The following is a 22575-nucleotide window of genomic DNA, read 5'->3' on the forward strand; positions in this document are numbered from 1 at the left end:
AGTATGTTGTGATCAATCATGTCGAATGCGGCGCTGAGATCCAATAGTAGCAGAACAGATGATTTGCCTGCATCGGTATTCAGACGAATATCATTTAGATATTCTATTTGAGATTTAGATATTCTTAGAACTAGAGCATATCAATGAGTATCTGCATGAGCGCTCCCTTGGATGCATGACAGAAATTTTAAGAAAAAATACGGATTAAACTGTGAATACATAGGCCGGTGCGTTTCTCTTTTTTCTTCCAAACTACTCAGTTGTTTATCTTTGGTAATTACACTGTAGCAAAGTGGTTGACAAGTTAACATGTCCACCGTGCATGCATGGGTTTCCGGTTGGTACTCAAGTTTACTCCCACATCCCAAAAACATGCGTTGTGTACTTTATAATTTTCCAATTTGTGAATATGAGTGTGAAAGGTTGTTTGTCTAAATGTGCCCTGTGATCGGCTGGCAACCACTTCAGCGTTTACTGCGCCTCCAGTCAGTCAGCTGGGATAGGCTCACCCCACGACCCCAATGAGGATAAGCAGTGAGGATAATGAATGAATGATAATGACTACAGATTAAAAGCTCTAGAATAATTGTTCTTACACCAAGTACCAACTCCAAAAATGTTAGGCTTTTCAACTACTACCAGAATGAACAACCTTGAACTCCAGATCTTTTGTGGGCCGAAGTGGATATGTGCTGACTCAATGGCCTCCCTTATCCAGCGCTGATGTTTGGCCATTGAGATCCACAAGTGGGACCCGAGGACCATCAACAGGGACGAGGGGGCGTACATGCTCTCTACGACCTGGAACAGCATCTTCGAAGAGTGAACTGGCAGCAGAGGGCGTGACTTGCCTCTCATTCTGTCACGCCTTCATCCATCAGCTGATAAAGACGCGTCACACCAACATCAGTGACCCTCTAACGAAGGCGGAAGTACTCGCCGAAACATGTTTGGTAAATAAACCACCTACTATTGCCTGGGATAAAAGAGAAGGTTAGACAAAGGTCCTCTTGCCTACCTGCCCTGTGAATGATGATTTGTTATTTCCTCTAGATTAAAAAAAATAAAATAAAGTGTTTCTCCTGGTCAATGATGAGGTCCAGCTTTAATTGGAGGAAGTCCAGCATCTCTGGGTCTTGTTCATGGGTGAGAAGGGAATAGAGTGGGAGATCAACTGGTGAATCCCTGTAGCGTCTACATTGATGCAAACTTTGTATGGATCTGTCATAGTAAAGAAGGAGCTGTTCCAGAAGATATAGCTCTTGGTTTACCAGTTGATCCACGTTCCTACCCTCACCTTAGGTCACGAGCTGTAGGTCATGACCGAAAAAACACAATCTGGTGTTTCCCCACTCAGTCGAGCCACGGCCCCTTCACATTAAGAGGAGCCAGATGAGGTGACTCTAGCATCTGATAAGGATGCCTTCTGCACACCTACCTGGTGAGTTGTTTTTGTCATGTTCCAATGGGAGGAATCCCCAGGGATGACCATGGACACATCAGGAGACTAGGTCTCCTGGCTGGCCTGGGAACACCTTGGGGTCCACCTGGAAGAACTAAAAGAAGTGGCTTGGGAAAGAGAAGTCTGTTTTTTGGGGGTTTTTTTTTTTTTTTTTGGTTTTGTTTTTTTGCTGGAGTGCTGTTTATTTTTGTGATTCTGATCAAAACAGATTCTATTACTATTTTACTTACTGTATAAAAAATTCCAAATGTTTCACATTCTCTTTCCTCACAGTGTGTGTCGCCTATTTGTTGGCTATATGCGATTAAATGACAAAATAGGAAATTAATTCTCTCATAAAAAATTCAATGATTTGGAACATTACTTTGATATTTTACTGACAAGGGCATTGACAACAAAATATCTTTCACGAGACAGTCAAGTAAATCCCAGAGCAAATAACTCAAATGGAGTGATAGAAGTCACACATCCCTTTCTAGTGCAAAGTCTGGTGTCTTGTTGACAAATCCAAGGTCTCACCTCCTCCTTGTAACTCCTTCTGAATAAAAGCCTGAGGCATATTGCCATGAATGGGTTTACACTGAGGTCATGGAAGGCCAGGTGTGTCACAAGCAGACACCAAAACATACCTGGTGTGTTTGTATCAAATGCCACTGACATGAGGGCATGTCTGTATAAGAAGTCGGTGATAAATATACAATCAACTGTTGGCACTATCTTTGAGAAAAGATGCACTTCAAAGTTGTATACTTTTTTTTTTTTTTTTTTCACGTGTAGCTACTTAATATCCAATGCCCAACTTCCCCCTTGTTAAGCTTTTCTTTGAATGAGTATGCCCACTGAAGCATATGGGCATGTTGAAGCATGTATCAACAAGTGTATATGCAAATTGTTGTAATCTAAATTGAATACTGAATAGTCATCCAAAGTCTGTCAAATATATCAAAAAGACACAATTGGTTGTTGAAACTGTGGTACCCATTGTTTGGTTGAAACATGGCATTTCGAAGATAGATTTCAAGTCTGCAAATTTGGTGTTAATGTGCTTTTTATATTTTAAATGCTTGAAAAAAAAAATTAAATGCTATGATTTTGAGTCAGTGTTGTACTGGAAAACAATTAAATTTGTAATAATAACAATAAATAACAAACTTGACAATGAAAACAAGCTATGATTAAAACTGAAACATTAAGGGTCCATTGCAAACCATTGATTTGGACAAATTTGAGTAATGTAATCAATTTATTTAATCACGGCGTTAGAGAATAATGGCATCACTCACAGCGTTATGTTTGTCAGTAGTGAAATTACTTTTCCCATCGCCGTTACAAATACTAAGGGTATGAAGGCTCCCGTTACTACAATTTGGTTGAATGACACGGAGAGAGCAGAGCAGGAAGGGGGAGGAGAGAAGGGTGTTGTGACGCCGTTGCAAACGCGTTTCTAGGTGGCTCGGAGCGTTAGCATAGCATTCACGTTCTCACTAGCATTAGCATTTAGCGTGGCGAGCGTCATGTTGAACAGTCGGGAAACTTTTTATGTACAGTTCGAGGTGTTCAGGTCAGTACGATTTATTGAAAATATAATTGACTGTTTTCCTGTTCAGTATGCATTATCATCACCAAGTGGGTGTTGTCCTTGTAGTTGCTACAATATAATAATAATTTGTTTTTGTTTTTTAGCAAAAATAGTCACTTGCCGTAAACTTTTCTTGAATGATGTATCCATAAACTGTGTGTGTGTGTGTGTGTGTGTGTGTGTTTTATTTTTTTTAATCAAAACAACTAGAGCAAAGATAGAAAAGGCAAGTGATTCAAGCCTCACCTGCATATTGAAATATACTGTATATCTACAGGGTGTCCCAAAATAATGTATACACTCTTTGACTTCAAACAGCTATTTTTTTTTTTTCTATTTCACATTTAATTTTGGAGTAAGAACGGCAGATACTGAGCTTATGTTCGGGAAAAAAAAAATGTTCTGTAAACATTCTGGAAAATGTGAAAATAAAGCTGCAGTGGCAAGACGCTTTACGCATGAGTTCCACAGAGATGCCCCAACACACATCACCATTTCACAAATCGTAGATAATGTTGAGAATCATGGGACCATTCAGTGCATGAGAAAAAAACATTTAGGATGAAAATGAATATCGATAAACCCAACTAAAGAGCAAGATGTTATTGCAAATGTTCAGAATTCCCTACGAAAATCTGTTTGTCAATTGTCACGTGAAACAGGCATCCGAAAATCAAGCGTCAATCATATTTTGAAACAATGGAAAAGTTCTATTCCAGCACTAGTTAATGCTATCAACAAAGCTGACCCAGATAGAAGGATTGAATTCTGCAAGTGGTACCGTTCACGATGTGCAGACGATAACACGTTTTCACTTAAAATTATCTAGAGTGATGAAGTCACATATAAACTGAATGGCTCAAAAACCGCCATAACTGCAGTTACTGGGCACAAGAAAATCCTCATTTTACAGTGGAACGTCACTTGAATTTTCCTGGAGTCACTGTCTCGTGTGGACTTTCAGCCAGAAGAACTTATTGTACCATTTTTTTTCTTGAAGGCACAGTGACTGGGTTGAATTATCTCGTGTTGGGGCATCTCTCTGGAACTCACGCGAAAGCGTCTTGCTACTTCAGCTTAATTTTCACATTTCCGGAATGTTTTCAGAACTTTTTTTTTTTTTTTTTGCTTGAACTTAAGCCCAGTATCTGCCATTCTTACTGCAAAATCAAATCTGCAATAGAAAAAAATATATTAGCAATTCAAAGTCAAAGCGTGTATACATTATTTTGGGACACACTGTATATACTAGTATATTAGGGGTGTGATGGGATACACAAGGCACGGTTCCATACAACAGGAAAAGGCTTTTTTTCTCACAGCATTTGAAAGTTAAAGTTTGAGAGGGTAGCCTCCCTCCGCCTTCGGGTGGGGGGACGGGTTCTAACTGTTGTTTGTGCTTATGCACCGAACAGCAGTTCAGAATACCCACCCTTTTTGGAGTCCTTGGAGGGTGTGCTAGAGAGCGCCCCCTCTGGGGACTCCCTCGTTCTACTGGGGGACTTCAACGCTCACGTGGGCAATGACAGTGAGACCTGGAGGGGCGTGATTGGGAGGAACGGCCCCCCCGATCAGAACCCGAGTGGTGTTCTGTTATTGGACTTCTGTGCTCGTCACGGTTTGTCTATAACGAACACCATGTTCAAACATAGGGGTGTCCATATGTGCACTTGGCACCAGGACACCCTAGGCCGCAGTTCGATGATCGACTTCGTAATCGTGTCATCGGACTTGCGGCCGCATGTTTTGGACACTCGGGTGAAGAGAGGGGCGGAGCTGTCAACTGATCACCACCTGGTGGTGTGTTGGCTCCGATGGCGGGGGAAGATGCTGGCCAGACCTGGCAGGCCCAAACGTATTGTGAGGGTCTGCTGGGAACGTCTGGCAGAATCCCCTGTCAGAAAGAGTTTCAACACCCACCTCCGGCAGAACTTCTCCCTTGTCCCGGGGGAGGTGGGGGACATTGAGTCCGAGTGGGCCATGTTCCGCACCTCCATTGTTGAGGCGGCCGATCAGAGCTGTGGCCGTAAGGTGGTTGGTGCCTGTCGTGGCGGCAATCCCCGAACCCGCTGGTGGACACCAGCGGTAAGGGATGCCGTCAAGCTGAAGAAGGAGGCCTATCGGGCCTTTTTGGCCTGTGGGACTCCGGAGGCAGCTGACAGGTACCGGCTGGCCAAGCGGACTGCGGCCTCGGCGGTTGCCGAGGCAAAAACTCGGACATGGGAGGAGTTCGGTGAGGCCATGGAAAACGACTTCCGGATGGCTTCGAGGAAATTCTGGTCCACCATCCGGCGTCTGAGGAGGGGAAAGCAGTGCACTATTAACACTGTGTATAGTGAAGATGGTGTACTGCTGACCTCGACTCGGGACGTCGTGAGTCGGTGGAGAGAATACTTCGAAGCCCTCCTCAATTCCACCGACACGCCTTCCTTTGAGGAAGCAGAGTCTGGGGACTCTGAGGTGGGCTCTTCGATCTCTGGGGTTGAAGTCACTGAGGCGGTTGGTAAGCTCCTCGGTGGCAAGGCCCCGGGGGTGGATGAGATCCGCCCGGAGTTCCTAAAGGCTCTGGATGTTGTAGGGCTGTCATGGCTGACACGCCTCTACAACATCGCGTGGACATCGGGGACAGTGCCTCTTGATTGGCAGACCGGGGTGGTGGTCCCCCTTTTTAAAAAGGGGGACCGGAGGGTGTGTTCCAATTATAGAGGAATCACACTCCTCAGCCTCCCCAGTAAAGTCTATTCAGGGGTGCTGGAGAGGAGGGTCCGTCGGGAAGTCGAATCTCGGATTCAGGAGGAGCAGTGTGGTTTTCGTCCCGGCCGTGGAACAGTGGACCAGCTCTACACCCTCAGCAGGGTCCTCGAGGGTGCATGGGAGTTCACCCAACCAGTCTACATGTGTTTTGTGGATTTGGAGAAGGCGTTCGACCGTGTGCCTAGGGGAATCCTGTGGAGGGTGCTCCGGGAGTACGGGGTACCGAGCCCCTTGGTAAGGGCTGTTCGGTCCCTGTACGACCGGTGTCAGAGTCTGGTCCGCATTGCCGGCAGTAAGTCGAATTCGTTCCCAGTGAGGGTTGGACTCCGCCAAGGCTGCCCTTTGTCACCGATTTTGTTCATAACTTTTATGGACAGAATTTCTAGGCGCAGCCGAAGCGTTGAGGGGGTCCGGTTTGGTGACCTCAGCATTGAATCTCTGCTTTTTGCAGATGATTTAGTGCTGTTGGCTTCATCAAGCCGTGACCTCCAACTCTCACTGGAGCGGTTCGCAGCTGAGTGTGAAGCGGTTGGGATGAAGATCAGCACCTCCAAATCCGAGACCATGGTCCTCAGTCGGAAAAGGGTGGAGTGCCCTCTCCGGGTCGGGGATGAGATCCTGCCCCAAGTGGAGGAGTTCAAGTATCTTGGGGTCTTGTTCACGAGTGACGGTAGGAGGGAGCGGGAGATCGACAGGCGAATCGGTGCGGCGTCTGCAGTAATGCGGACGCTGCACCGGTCCGTAGTGGTGAAGAAGGAGCTGAGCCGAAAGGCAAAGCTCTCGATTTACCAGTCGATCTACGTTCCTACCCTCACCTATGGTCACGAGCTTTGGGTCGTGACTGAAAGAACAAGATCCCGGATACAAGCGGCCGAAATGAGTTTCCTCCGCAGGGTGTCCGGGCTCTCCCTTAGAGATAGGGTGAGAAGCTCGGTCATCCGGGAGGGACTCGGCGTCGAGCCGCTACTCCTCCGCGTAGAGAGGAGCCAGCTGAGGTGGCTCGGGCATCTGGTTCGGATGCCTCCCGGACGCCTCCCTGGAGAGGTGTTCCGGGCATGTCCCACCGGCGGGAGGCCCCGGGGACGACCCAGGACACGCTGGAGAGACTATGTCTCTCGGCTGGCCTGGGAACGCCTTGGGATCCCGCCGGAGGAGCTGGTTGAAGTGGCTGGGGAGAGGGAAGTCTGGGCTTCCCTGTTAAAGCTGCTGCCCCCGCGACCCGACCCCGGAACAAGGGGAAGATAATGGATGGATGGATGGAAGTTTGTATACGATTACACTCTTAGATATGTGAATTTTTTTAAATGTAAAAAGGACGACCTATGTTTTTTGGGGGGGAATAAAAAACAGTTCAATTCAATCAGTTAACATAAACATATTTGACGTGGAAGGCGCAATAGAATTGATCGTGTAATAACCCGTAGAACCTGAAAAGTGACATTAGTTTATTTGCCGAGCACTAATTACTCTTACACTGAGGTAACTAAGTTACTAACTCAATTACTTTTTGGGAGAAGTAATTTGTAACTGTAATTACCGTATTTTTCGGACTATAAGTCGCAGTTTTTTTCATAGTTTGGATGGGGACTTATGTGTGAAATTATTAACATATTATTATATCATTTCACGTGTTATTTTGGTGTTTTGGAGTGACACTGATGGTTTGGTAAACTTGTTAGCATCTTCTTAATGCTATACCGTGTTTTTCGGACTATAAGTCACAGTTTTTTTCATAGTTTGGCTGGGGGTGCGACTTATACTCAGGATCAACTTATGTGTGAAATTATTAACACATTATGATATCATTTCACATGTTATTTTGGTGTTTTGGAGTGACACTGGAGGTTTGGTAAACTTGTTAGCATATTCTTTATGCTATAGTTACCTGAATAACTTAATAGCTATGGCCACGTTCGCGTTCTGCCTTTGGCAATGTGTGTTCAATTGTATTATTGACTTTTTTATATTGAAATGCATGCTTTTAGTCTGTGGCGCTTTCACGCCCACGTGGGGGCGCGCTTGCACTTGTTTAAGCGAAGAAGAGCGCTCACACGCCAGAAGAAGACCGACAGCTACGTAGCTCTGACTGAGTGGGCGAGTTAGCGAGAGAGAAACATGGCTACGAACCTACGTTCAGTGTTTATGCTTGTAAAATATCTCTACAGAGGCAATGCCTGTGTGTATCATCTTTTCTGTTGTTGTTGTGTGTTTTCCACCCGCGAATCGCGATCAGACACTTAGAGCCAGTTGTGTGGTTATTTGAACGATGCGCTAACGCTAGCGAACGCATGCTAACCGTTTGTGTCATGCCATTGCTGTAAAAGCACCTAATTATCATTTTTTTTACATCGATGCGAACCTGTTTGGTATCGAGGACGAAATTGATTCAGCAAATTATTAGACACGTGCCGGTTACCGGTTTCACGATTTACCGTGGTGTGAAAACGTCGCGGTTTCAAAACCACTAAAATTTTCCGTCATACCTTAGTACGGTATTCGCTGTTTTTCATGTGCCAAAATGCAGCCGAAGTGGCTTGGTGCGGCAGCGCTCACCCTTCCCCTGTTTGTTGCCGTGAGTGTCAGTGACGCTATTCTGCTAAACAGCCAGCAAACCCAAAAACAAACCCTCCAAACACCAGGCGTACTTTTCTTCAATTTATTGAGCTCTCAAATCGTGGTGAAATATACAAATGAATACATTTAAAACGTTGTACAATTGTATTTTTCCACCTGTGAGTAGGTTCAACAGGATAGCAGTAGCACCATGAAAAAGTTCGCCAAAAACAAAACACACATTTTCCTTTCAAATTCAATATACAAACTAACTAAAACTTACAAAGATGAATGTTAGCCTAGGCTAAGCTGGGAGAGCAGCTTCGTCGAGGTTTTATGTCTCACAGCCGTTGAGTGAGGAACATGCTTGAATTTGGGGGGGCGGGGGGGGGGGGGTCGCATCAAAGATCGCTAATTGCGAAAAGAGGTCTCACTCCTCACTTTTTTTTTTTTAGATGAAACCTTTCCTCAACAATACTTACATTTTAACTAACTTATACATTTTTAACTAACTTATTAACGTATGAATTATTTGTTCTTGTTAACACAAAGGCATGACATCAGGTAGACTAGAATTGACACAATGGCTGAAAATGGCGAAACTTCACTTGAGCTTCTCCCCCTCAAAAAAAGTCATACAGTATATATTTTTGATTTTATTTAGAAGTGTTTTTACTTTTTTATAGCAATTATTTTGTTCTTGCGCTAATATTGAGTAACTTGAGCTGTGGCTATGGGTATAGTCTAGGTTCTATTTATTTTAATTATATATAAAATATTTGTTATTTTTTGTTAATTTATTTATTTTCACATTCATGTTCCAATTTGCAAATATGTTCTGAAAAAAATCCTGTTAAATGGAAAAAAGTTTTTTTTTTTTTTTTTTAAACCCATACATCTCAAAATTTTTTAGCTATAATTGCAATACCGCGAAACCGCGGTATTTTTGCTCACGGTTATCGTACCGTCAAAATCTCATACCGGCACATGCCTACAAATTATACAGACGTCCCGCATCGTCATATGGGAGTTTAGCCCGATGAATAGCCAGGATCGAGCCTTAGTGTCCTGGTGAGGACAGTATATTCGAATTTCGTTGTTCATGCACTGTACACTGTACACTTATTCAGCATGTTGTTCTCTACTGTATTTTTATATTAAATTGCCTTTCAAGATGACATGTCTGTTCTATGTGTTGGATTTTATCAAGTAAATTTCCCCCAAAAATGCGACTTATACTCCGGTGTGACTTGTATATGGTTTTTTTTCTCTTCGTTGGGCATTTTATGGCTGGTGCGACTTATACTCGGGTGCGACTTGTAGTCCGAAAAATACGGTAGTTACTCTTAATAGCTATGTTACGTTAACAAACCGGCCACGTTCGCATTTCGTTGTTCATGCATCATGTAACATTATCATACTGTACACTTATTCAGCATGTTGTTCTCTATTGTATTTTTATTTTAAATTGCCTTTGAAGACGACATATCTGTTCTATGTGTTGGATTTTATCAAGTACATTTCCCCCAAAAATGCGACTTATACTCCGGTGCGACTTATATATGTTTTTTTTCCTCTTCGTTGGGCATTTTATAGCTGGTGCGGCTTATCCTCAGGTGCGACTTATAGTCCAAAAAATACAGTAATTAGTTTTTTAAAAGTAAGATTAACAACACTGAATGTAATAAGTACTGGAATATAGTGCTTCTCATTGTGTAACGGTTCACGCACCTAACTTCTGCAAAGGCAGTGTTTAAATCCTCCTCAGTGAATGTGAAGTTTTTTGGAACTATACTGTACAGTGGCCTGTGATTGATTGGCCATCAATATGGCTGAAAAAGCCTCCAGCTCGCTGTGACACTGAACAGGATAAGGGGTGGGGGAATGGTTGATAGAACATAGTTCTTTAGTTTTTATGCTGCCTCTTGGTTTAGTTATTTGAATAATAAGTGAATTATTCTTTATTTCATTATTTTTTTAATGGCAAAGATATTGACAGTCTGTTTTCGTCATACATGTGTTTCAGGTCATGTTGATTGTCCCATCAGCTCCAAGAGCCTAAGCACTTTATTTGTGGTCATATAGTTTAGCGGGCCAGATCTTATCATCATCAGCGGCATCATCACAGCTCTCCCTCGCACTAGCTCTCGCTCGCTCTGTGCGGTCCAAAATGTTGACCATCTGGGAGAGATTGTAAGAGAGGACGCAGTCCCAATCCAACTAATTCTGTCAGCAAGGCAGAAAGAGAGAGATGAGGCGCAAAGGGCAGAAAGATTCTGTCCTCAAGATTTTTACTAGTGTCTGCTTACTACTCACCTCCCCAGGTTCCACATTGCCTCATCATATATGAGCTCAAAATGGGCTGGGACCCATGTGTCAGGGGTCACACTATTGGGATTAGGTTTGGCCTCAAAGTCTGGGAATCGTTCAGATATTTGGCTATATACGTCGAAGCTGTCAAGCTATGCTGCATGAAATTGTGCCTGTGAAGCCAATGGAGAAAACCACATATTTCTAGCTACTGTTTATATGGGCACTTAAAACACATGGCAACTTAAGTAGGTGTAAAACTGTGAAACGAAAAAAAAAAACGGGGTAGACATGTTGAGCGCATCGTTGCTGTACAGAGGGGAAAATCCCCCTGGAAGCTACCCATCCCCCTGTCGTCCTTCCGCCACACACACCTCACAAATCATAGCAGCTTCTCACCTAAGTTCACATTCCTCAAGATTCAAATTCATGAAAAACACATGTCTTATATGAATAGCATTATTTCTGATTGACTGAAAGCATATAATTAGCATTATATGTAGTCAATATTTATTCATTATATGCTGTTGTAAACTGCTTTGGGGAAATGAGGTCCCAACACAGATTTATACTCAGGTGACAATTTGTTTCTGAGATCAAATTGGTAACTTTTCCTCAGTCCATGATTTAACCCCTTGACACATATTGTCTATAATTTGTCACAAATTGCTTTCCATTCAGAATGCATTAATATACCGCATGTATCCCCCTAATGCATGTTCATGCGTATTCATTAAAAGTAAATTCGAGCAGCAAGGGAGTTAAGGTACCAACATATAATGATGTAAAGGTTTGTAAGTGATTTTCATACAACTATATACTGTCAGGATGACATTCCTGCTAAAAAACTTTCTGAATTACATACAAATTTTGCTTATATTGCTGCTGCATGAACAGAACTCCATCATACACAAGGGACTGCCTTGTATCCTCGTATTTTTGTATCCTGGCCCCACTCTAATTGATACCATACCTCACTGTATTAACGGCCTCTCCCCAAGCAGACACCTTTTTTTTTCTAGTAAGCGGTTAACATGTAACATTACCATTGCGGTAAGTAAATAACAATTCTCCTTCAACCATTTAAATAATAATAGCAATACATTTTATTTGTAGAGCACTTTTACCAATGCTCAAAGACGCTTTACAGTTGAAACAAAAAAACAGCAGTTCAAGTTAAAAGCTAGTTTAAAAAGGTGAGCTTTTGTTTTTTTGAATGTGAATGAATGAATGAATGAATGAATGAATGAATGAATGAATGAATGAATGAATTCACAAACATGTAAAGTGTAGCTCCACCCTATATTATACCTAGTTTGCTGAACTTTAATACTTAGCAGAAGTTTGAATACGAGTGTTTGCAGTAGTGTACAAGGCCGACTGCTCACGTGTAGTGAATCATGTAAAAACAAGCTCTGAATTTGAATATCAATCAAATGTACATGTTTTTCAGTATTTCAATCTAATCAATAGACAAATCCAAAAGCAAAGACTGACACTATGTTTGAGATGGGCACCTTGGACCTTGGACATTGTAGTATTACTTCAGTGAAATGTTGCAGAAATTTGGGGTGTCATATATTTAAAATAAAAAAAATAGTCCCGTGTGTTGATGTTGTATTTGTTACAATGAAGTCTTTTATTTTCTTACACAGTGTTTCACATACGTATAAAAAAATCTTACAACCAGTTGACTTATAGCCTGATGACATGTTAACGTTGACATACTTATGTGATTTATGGAGGAGAATCCCTGACTGTGTTTTTAATTTAAAAAATACCAGATGCCATCCATCCATATCTTTATAATCCTATTCCATACTGTCGTGCTTGTGGTGTTTCACACATCAAATGTCCAAAATAAACAGAGGAGAGAAAAAGCCCGCTTCTAGGATGATTTTTTTTCGAAATACAACTATTGTTAAAAAGTGACTGCCCGTTGCGAAGCTCATGGAAGCTTATAGTTAACGTTACGTCTTTGCACACACATTAAATTCAAACTGGGCACTAAGTCATACATAAATGTGAACTGTTAACTGATGTAATGTTATTATCACTGAGTGTGTATTTACTTCAGATAGGCTTGCATTATTGTCCCAGCGTAAAGTACCTAAACCTAGAGCATGAAATGTTCGCTTTATTAAGCTCACATAATTGATATTTTTGCTCAAGAGAATGAAAATGACATTTGTTTTTAATAATATCAATCAGTTTGGAACTTTCTCCTACAACTAATTGCCTCTGAAATGTTCCTTTAAACCAGGGGTCCCCAAACTTTTTCCTGTGAGGGCCACATAACCCTTCTCTTCTCTGATGAGGGGCCGGGGTCAGTTTGTAACAGAAAAAGTGTGACGATTGCAGGAGTGCCTAAATGTAAAAATGTATTGTTTTTCAGAAAGCCACAATCAAATAACCCTTTCTGGATTCTTCACGGAACCAAAGTAAATAAAATAAAAATGATATAATATAATATAGTATAATATAATATAATTAGGGCTGTCAAACGATTAAAATTTTTAAGCGAGTTAATCACAGCTTAAAAATTAATCGTAATTAATCGCAATTCAAACATCTCTAAAATATGCCTTATTTTTCTGTAAATTATTGTTGGAATGGAAAGATAAGACACAAAACGGATATATACATTCAACATACTGTACATAAGTACTGTATTTGTTTATTATAACAATAAATCAACAAGATGGCATTAACATTAATATTCTGTCAAAGCAATCCCTGGATAGAACGACTTGTAGTTCTTAAAAGATAGATTTTAGTACAAATTATAGAAATTTTATGTTAAAACCCCTCTTAATGTTTTCGTTTTAATAAAATTGGTAAAATTTTCAATCAAAAAAATTAACTAGTAGCTCACCATTGTTGATGTCAAGAATTACACAATGCTCATGGTGCATAAAATCAGTCGCACCCAAGCGCCAGCAGAGGGAGACAAAAAACACAAGTAACAAGTGGACATGACACTGCTGTCATTTTAATCTGTTTGAGCGGGGCATATGCGTTAATTGCGTCAAATATTTTAACGTGATTAATGAAAAAAAAAAAATTACCGCCCGTTAACGCGATAACTTTGACAGCCCTTAATATAATATAATATAATACAATAAAATATAATCAGGGGTGCACATAATTTTTTTGCCCAGGTTCTCAGAGGAGGACCTGGAGATGTGACTTGGTCCTCATTGAGCTTGAGAGCCGACCCACCTGATGCGATAAATTTATGACAAGCTTTACTTAGAGCCAATTAACTTTGATTAATTATATTAACAGTTAATGCTTGATTAACATCAACTGGCACAACAAAATTGCCATTACTTTGAAGTGAAATGTAAAGAAATAAACATAAAAGCACCAATTCAAAATAAAGGGCATTATGCGGCTCCCACATTAACTCCAAGCCTTTTTAAAAGTGGGATGTCCTCCTCATAAGACCTCATTGAACGTGTATGTTTAGCTTTGTAAAATGCGAGCAAAAACACGTTTGTCAGTGCATGTCGCTGTTCATTACCTTTATTCCGCCCTATTCCGCCACATGTCCATAGGGCGAGTGGGGTCCTGTTTGACATCGATAGTTTGCTTAATTGCCACATGCTCTCTGTTTTTTTCGTGCTTTTCAAAGTTTGGATGGCTGAAATTCTTTGACCCTACATAAAATGCGTTGCTCTAATCGGCGACATTGGGATTCTCACGGCACATTTTGTACCGTATTTCCGTGCGAGCATCATTCACTTCTAGCCATGGTACCTCCTGTAGCCACTTTTCAGCAAAAGTCCTTTTTTTCGGTAGCTCCGGTGACGTCTCTGCAAAAGCGTATGGAAGCCGTTGAGGGCCAGCGCGTTTGTCTACGTCCAGTACGCATGTGCGGACCACTTATGTGCACCCCTGAATATAATATAATATAATATAATATCATGTAATGTAATATAATATAATAATACTGTATTAATTAAATAGATAATAACCAAATAACCATTGCTCAGTTCTTCACAGAAAAAAGCCAGGACATAAATAACTCTATTGTATCCGGCCCGCGGGCCGTAGTTTGGGGACCCCTGCTTTAAACGGTCAAAATCTGTTTCATCACCGAAGGTCTCTACACCAAAGGCAGGGGTGAAAGTGACTAGAATTTCTTGCCGGAACTCCCCGACGTGAAGGTCGCCACAGAGCCAGAAATTTTGTTTATTTATTTATTTATTTTCCTTTTTGGGAGGGGTGGGGGTTGGGGTCAAACCTCCTAAAACTACTGAAATGCAAAGAAAACTGTTTTGGCACAGTTATTTCTATAACACATACAAAAACTGATTTTGATTTTGACTTTTGATTGTATTTTTTTCAACGATTTGCAAAATTAAAATTAACAAAAACAGCAATAACCCCAACCTCCATTTCCTAATTTTTATTTTCCCTCATTTCCTCACATACTAAATGCAAAATCTCAATTTTAACTACTTAAGAACATAGGACGTAAAATCAAAGTTACTGTAAACATTTACTTTTGCTTTCTTTCTTTTTTTTTTTTTAATAATAAAGATATAAGTAACATACATTGGGAAAAATAAGTACAAATGACTTATATTATGCAGAGTGAAAATGAATATTTTTTGAAGATCGTGCAAACATTGACTTTTTTAAATCTTAAGGAAATAATAAAGGAAGGAAGGAATAAGTTGCCGAACATAAATGAACACATATAAGTCCAAAGTGCATATTGACAGCTAAGATGTTCTGAACCTCCTCATTAGAGCAAATAAAACTAAATATGATAAATAAGCCTCCTCAACTCTTTCATTGCACTTAAAGATTTGATCCATTTTCTGTAGCCTTGCCCTTTTTTGTCACATCAATTCAACAACATCAACATCAACTTTTTTTTTTTTTTTTTTTTTTTTTGCTGTTCCAGAAAACATACACATTTGAACCAATCAGAGCTAACTATATCTGGTGATCACATGTCAGTATGCCAGCCAATTGAACGGATAAATGAGTCCAGGCGTTTTGCTTTGCTGCGTGCATCCGCACTGACGTGACGCATCATCGTCAGACTCAGATAACTGCAGCAGCTGGGGAAACCTCCATGCAGTCCGTGGAATAAAATAAATAATAAAATAAATAATAGATATCGGTGGAAACGGATTACGCTACACAAGCACTTCATTATGCTTGCTGTTAAGACTTGTGTATGTAAATCTGATGTTGGTAGATTGTTTTCTTCTTGAAAATGAAATGCATGTGTGGCAGCTTAGCTTTTTTTTTTTTTTTTTTTTTTAATTTTTTTTTTTTTTTTTTTTTTTAACATAGCGTTTTGACAGTTGCCGTCATATTTTTGGAATCAAAGCACCGTGTACCGGAACAGAATTCCGGCCCTGAATCTTATACCGGAACTGCGTTCCTAACTGTCCTGGCCCACTTTCACCCCTGACCAAAGGTGAATTGGAAATCCATGTACTCTGCTAAACTCCAACAATTCTGAAACCCCTAGTGTTGTTGTAATGGTATTCAGAGCGTCACTCAAATCAACCGACCATAATACCGTTGCAAAACCACGTCAAAACAGACACAGCAGCCCATTTAAGCACTAGTTTAATGAACACAGTAGTATGCAGCACCAGTAATCACCTAGATCTTGAACATTCTATCAACTTATAAGACATCCATGCCTCTCCAAACAGCCTTAAATTAATAAATTTATACACATCTAAAATCAAACACATTGCATTATCTAACCAAACTATGCAATTTGTTTAACGATTTTAATTAGCATGTGTCTAGATATCACGTACACACTTTACCGCAGCTTTAATATTCTCTAAATAACAATGAAATCTTCCCGGTTCCTTCAAATTCATGAACATTTAACAATTAAGAAGCTTAATGTTCGTTTGCAAGCGGTTTAAATCTTAACATAGCGCCATATAAAGTGGTTCAAATTCGATGCATTTTTGATAGGAGAAATCAGGCTATTCCTCTAGCACCAACATTCCACTTCCGCCAAACGTGAGAAATGTATTTTCAAGTCCAACGCGATAAAATAAGTCCCAATGTTTGTTGAATCGTGGAGGGTTTTTTAACATAGTCTTACTGAACCTTTTTTCTCCATGACTTGTCACATTATTATCCAAATTAGAGACGTGACCAAAAATTCTGCGCCGAAAACTTTCGGCCGAAAATAGCATTTTCAATTTTTGGTTAAAGGCCGAACTTTACCACCGAATAGTGTGATGAACCGTAGTCCTCTTGTGATGTCGTAAGCACAACACAACAAGAAGCAACACTACTGGCTCACAGCCATCATGTCTGCGGTTTGGCGGAATTTTGAGGTATCGAGTACAGTGCATTTGAGCCCTTGCGTTAGTAGTTTGGAGTTAAATCAAGCTATCAATATACTACAAATGAAGTAGTATTTAAATCAGGCATGAAAATCACTCACCTTTCGGCGAAATTCGCGGTTTTGAAGTAAAAAAGGGCGACCTATGTGAATTGTGTAGATCCGAGGAGAATTTTTTTAAGGGAGGGGGGGTCGTAATTCCATCTATCTAACTAACGACATGTTTAATGGAAGTTACTAAGCCTGTCGCAATATGCAATGATTCCATTTGTCGCAAGGTAAATAAAAATGAGGTCGATAATTTTCACGGCTGCGTTTTATCACAGAGTGCGTGCGTGCATGTAGATGACATATGAGACTCCAGTTCCTTTGACAGATGTTTTTTGGTAATTAACACACCGTGGAATTCAGGTCAGACATACAAAATAAGGAAACACATGTATATTAAACACTGTAAATGTTAGCATTGCTACATTGAGACTAATGGGGGAAAAAAGACCATCTATTTTAGCCTGCTATAAAATATTGACAGTCTTCTCCAAAACGCAAACTTGCAGTTAAAAGGTGACACTTTAAAAATTTCTGGTGAAGAGCATTTGCAAACCAAAAAGTGAAAAGAAAAGAAAAATCTATGAGTGACACCTCAAGTAATGACGAAAAGTGTTTTTTTGCGGAGTGTGAAGCTGTTAGTGGTTTAGCGAACGTACTTCCGGTGAACATTTCAAAATAAAAGCAAGTCACCTTCATATACTGTAAATAACAATTTCATATATACATATAAATAACTCATCTGAGTTAATCCCAGCATTCAGATCCTACACTAAGAAAATTGATACCCTTTTTGAAAAATGATTGACAATGAATATTATAATTTTAAATGATTAAAGATATTATTATAATACTATTATATACAGTAGTATACTATAATAATAATGCTAGATATTTTTAAGATTTGTTTTGAATAATGTTGGAAAGGCGAAGTCAGTGTTCTGAATCTGTTTACATTCCATTCTTTTGCACTAGTAAATGCTATTAACATTTGACCTCATTATTGTTATTTATATGTTTATTTGTACTTTAATGAACAGTGTTACAAAATGTTTTTGTGAATTAATAGACGCCAACAAAAATTTAATTGCTAAATTAGTAAAAATATATATACTGTACATATATATATATATATATATATACACACTCACCGGCCACTTTATTAGGTACACCATGCTAGTAACGGGTTGGAACCCCTTTTGCCTTCAGAACTGCCTCAATTCTTCGTGGCATAGATTCAACAAGGTGCTGGAAGCATTCCTCAGAGATTTTGGTCCATATTGACATGATGGCATCACACAGTTGGTGCTGATTTGTCAGCTGCACATCCATGATGCGAATCTCCCGTTCCACCACATCCCAAAGATGCTCTATTGGATTGAGATCTGGTGACTGTGGAGGGCATTTGAGTACAGTGAACTCATTGTCATGTTCAAGAAACCAGTCTGAGATGATTCCAGCTTTATGACAAGGTGCATTATCCTGCTGAAAGAAGCCATCAGAAGTTGGGTACATTGTGGTCATATAGGGATGGACATTGTCAGCAACAATACTCAGGTAGGCTGTGGCGTTCCACCGATACTCAATTGGTACCAAGGGGCCAAAAGAGTGCCAAGAAAATATTCTCCACACCATTACACCACCACCACCACCACCAGCCTGAACCGTTGATACACGGCAGGATGGATCCATGCTTTCATGTTGTTGACGCCAAATTCTGACCCTACCATCCGAATGTCGCAGCAGAAATCGAGACTCATCAGACCAGGCAACGTTTTTCCAATATTCTATTGTCCAATTTCGATGAGCTTGTGCAAATTGTAGCCTCAGTTTCCTGTTCTTAGCTGAAAGGAGGGGCACCTGGCGTGGTCTTCTGCTGCTGTAGCCCATCTGCCTCAAAGTTCGACCTACTGTGCGTTCAGAGATCCTCTTCTGCCTACCTTGGTTGTAACGGGTGGTTATTTGAGTCACGGTTGCCTTTCTATCAGCTCGAACCAGTCTGGCCATTCTCCTCTGACCTCTGGCATCAATAAGACATTTCCGCCCACAGAACTGCCGCTCACTGGATATTTTTTCTTTTTCGGACCATTCTCTGTAAACCCTAGAGATGGTTGTGCGTGAAAATCCTAGAAGATCAGCAGATTCTGAAATACTCAGACCAGCCCTTCTGGCACCAATAACCATGCCACGTTCAAAGTCACTCAAATCACCTTTCTTCCCCATACTGATGCTCGGTTTGAACTGCAGGAGATTGTCTTAAACCATATCTACATGCCTAAATGCACTGAGTTGCCACCATGTGATTGGCTGATTAGAACTTAAGTGTTAACGAATGGTTGGACAGGTGTACCTAATAAAGTGGCCGGTGAGTGTATATAAAAATAGTCGGCTAACTAATCGGGAGAAAATTAGTCGGTTGCCGTTTAATCCGGCTGGGAGCGACTACACTCGGCTTCGTCGCCGCTAGAAATCGGCCCCCTCGTCTGGCTCTCAATCGATTCCACTTGCTGTACAAGAAATCACAGTCTTATTTTAAGGAGAGGAGAAATTGTAATAGCCTTGTAAAGAGCTTTACTAGTTTCGCCGAGAATGGGATAGTTTGTTGTTGTTGTTGTTTTTGTGAACTACAGTTCCACACAAACGTACACCGAGATCTCATTTATCTTAGCAATTGGACGTGTGAGACCCATTTTTCGAGTGTCCAAGAAAGCGCATTTATCAAGGTTTCATCGGCTGTGACGTGTGTTGCCTTGACGATGCCAGCACCGTTCAGAGTTTGCAACAAAACGCTTACTGCCACCGGGAACACACCCTCCTATGGGGTTTCAAAATCGGCACCTATCAAACTAAATGTCTCAAGCTTCCAGGGTTGTAGAACCAATGCCAAGACAAAGGGCATTAATCGGAAAATAATGAAGTAAAATTATAATATCTTTTTTTATTTTATGAATATGTATTTTTCAGCCTTTCGGTTTCTTTTTTTCAGCCAAGTGCTTCCAATATTCGGTTTTCGGTTTCGGCCAAGAATTTTGCAACCGGTACATCCGTAATCTAAATATATTGTAATTGCTTGTCAAATATTTTTGCACATGGCACTCTTTTCTGAAACTACTAGTATAGAAAAAAATTCTTATTGTTGGATTCCCATCAATACCAAATCCTAGCCTTTTGTCGGGCTTGGGAACAGCAGTTGATAATAAAGATAATTAATATGATATGATTAAAACGGTACAAGATATGAAGAAGAGAAAAATATGAACCTGTTAAATTTAAAGCAATTATAACCACAGATGACAACACAATAATAATATTGTGTTCGAAACAGTAGACAATAATCTGAATCAGAGTGACATATATATAAGATTTCACATACATGAAGTGTGTGGCATTGTTATGATGAGTAACTTTGTGAATCATAAAAATGGATCAAATATGAACCTCAGAAATCAAAAAAATGTCCTCAGAAAATTGATGTACAGTATATTGCTATTTTCATTTGTACTGTATGCACATGACTCAAGACGAAATTTGTGTCCTTCAATTCAAAACATTGGTAGATAATTAGAATGCAAGATCTTGTCATGTCACAAAATTACGCAATACACCATGCTCTGTGATCTTGGCCAAACACTCTCAGCAGAAGAGGAGGGCACGGAGTTATAATTACAAAAAGACCTTAAGGCAAAAACATCTTTTTCTCCCAAATATTTTTGTTCAGCTTTTTAATCTTTTTATACTATTTTTGAGCTTTTAAACCAGTTGAAAGATTTTTAAATGTAGGGTTATCAAAATTTCTGTACACCAGCTTGATACCAATGCGAATGATCTTTTTTATTTTCAGTATGTTGCCCCAAAGGAAGTATGTGAGTATGCGACTTTATTAAAGGGCCTGTTAAGGCAGGACTTCTAAATTACACCTTTCATTATTAATTACTGCAAAAGAAGCCACCAATTACTCAAAACATGTTACTCAGCTGTTGGCAGACAAACCAGCAAGTGAATCAGAAGAAAGAAGATAAACTACTTTCACAAATTACACACAGGACAGAAACATGAATGGAAGAAAACATCAGGAAGGCTGCAACTGCTGATCGGCTGAGCCATTGGAAAATTATACTCCAACACGGAGTGTGTTATTGACTCAAAACAAAACAAACAACAACAAAAAAACATAATTTGTATTCATGCCAACAGCTCAGGAACAGAAACAACACTTGTATTTGAAGTGTGACCAGGCTCCCCAGAATCTATGTTTATAGGAGTAGTGTTAGGCAAGCTACATCAGAATTTAGTGAGTTAAGATACAAGCTATTCTACTTTAATATAGCTTAAAGGCCATTTTCATGATTTGTTACTAAATACATGAAATAGAATTAAGATACAGTAAGTCCTGAAAATGTGCAGACTGTGAACAATTTCATGCTTAATTATAGTCTTCTCCAGGTACTTTGGTTTCCTCCCACATAACCAAAACATACATACAGTTATTTGTAGTTGTGATTCTGTATGTGAAACTCCATTTGTAAATATGTGCCCAGTTCTTGGTTGTACAAATACCCCGCCTCCTGCCCATTGTCAGCTGTGAGAGGCACCAGCACCCCGTGACCCTCTAAGGGTGGGCGAATGGCAGTGGTGGAATGTAACGAAGTAAATGTACTTCATTACTGTACTTAAGTACATTTTTGTGTCTATAACTTTTACTCAACTACTTTTCAAATTGTCGCCTGCGCTACACGTTACTTTTGTCTGTTTTCTTTTTTTTTTTTCCTCATTAAGAATTGATAGTTTCGTTGTCATGCCTCCAGCGTAATCAAAAAGCCCCGTGCAAATATACCGTAACGTAGCAAGATTAGGCAGGTGAACATGATATTGACCAATAAAACCCAGCACTCACTTGTACTGTAGGTGGCGGTATGCACATAATAGTTGCTTGCAATTCGACATTAAACTAAGTTTTGGAGTTTTGAACTTTTTAAGCTTCTGTTTACAGTGAGGTCAATTTTATTGTTTTTTTTCCCCATTCTGCTGAGTTTTATCAATGATTTTCTGGTTCTTTGAATATTGACTCAGATCTCTGTATGTATATATATATATATAAAATTAAAATCGTTGTCCCGCCCACCCGGGCGATATGGTTTCTCCTTTCAAGCTCAGGTCCTCTACCAGACGCCTGGGAGCTTGAGGGTTCTGCACAGGATCTTAGCTGTCCCTAGGATTGCGCTCTTCTGAACGGAGACGTTGGACGATGTTTGTGGTATCTGTTGGAGCCATGCACCCAGCTTGGGGGTTACTGCCCCGAGCGTCCCGATCACTACTGGCACCACTGTTGCCTTCACTCCCCACATTTTCTCCAACTTCTCCTTCAACCCTTGATATTTCTCCAGATTTTCGTGTTCTTTTTTCCTGATGTTGCTATCGCTCGGGATGGCTACATCTGTCACTACTGCTGTCTTCTGATGTTTATCCACCACCACTATGTCAGGTTGGTTGGCCATCACCAGTTTGTCTGTCTGGATCTGGAAATCC

Source organism: Corythoichthys intestinalis, chromosome 4 (assembly GCF_030265065.1).
Source record: "Corythoichthys intestinalis isolate RoL2023-P3 chromosome 4, ASM3026506v1, whole genome shotgun sequence".
Taxonomy (NCBI): Eukaryota; Metazoa; Chordata; class Actinopteri; order Syngnathiformes; family Syngnathidae; genus Corythoichthys; species Corythoichthys intestinalis.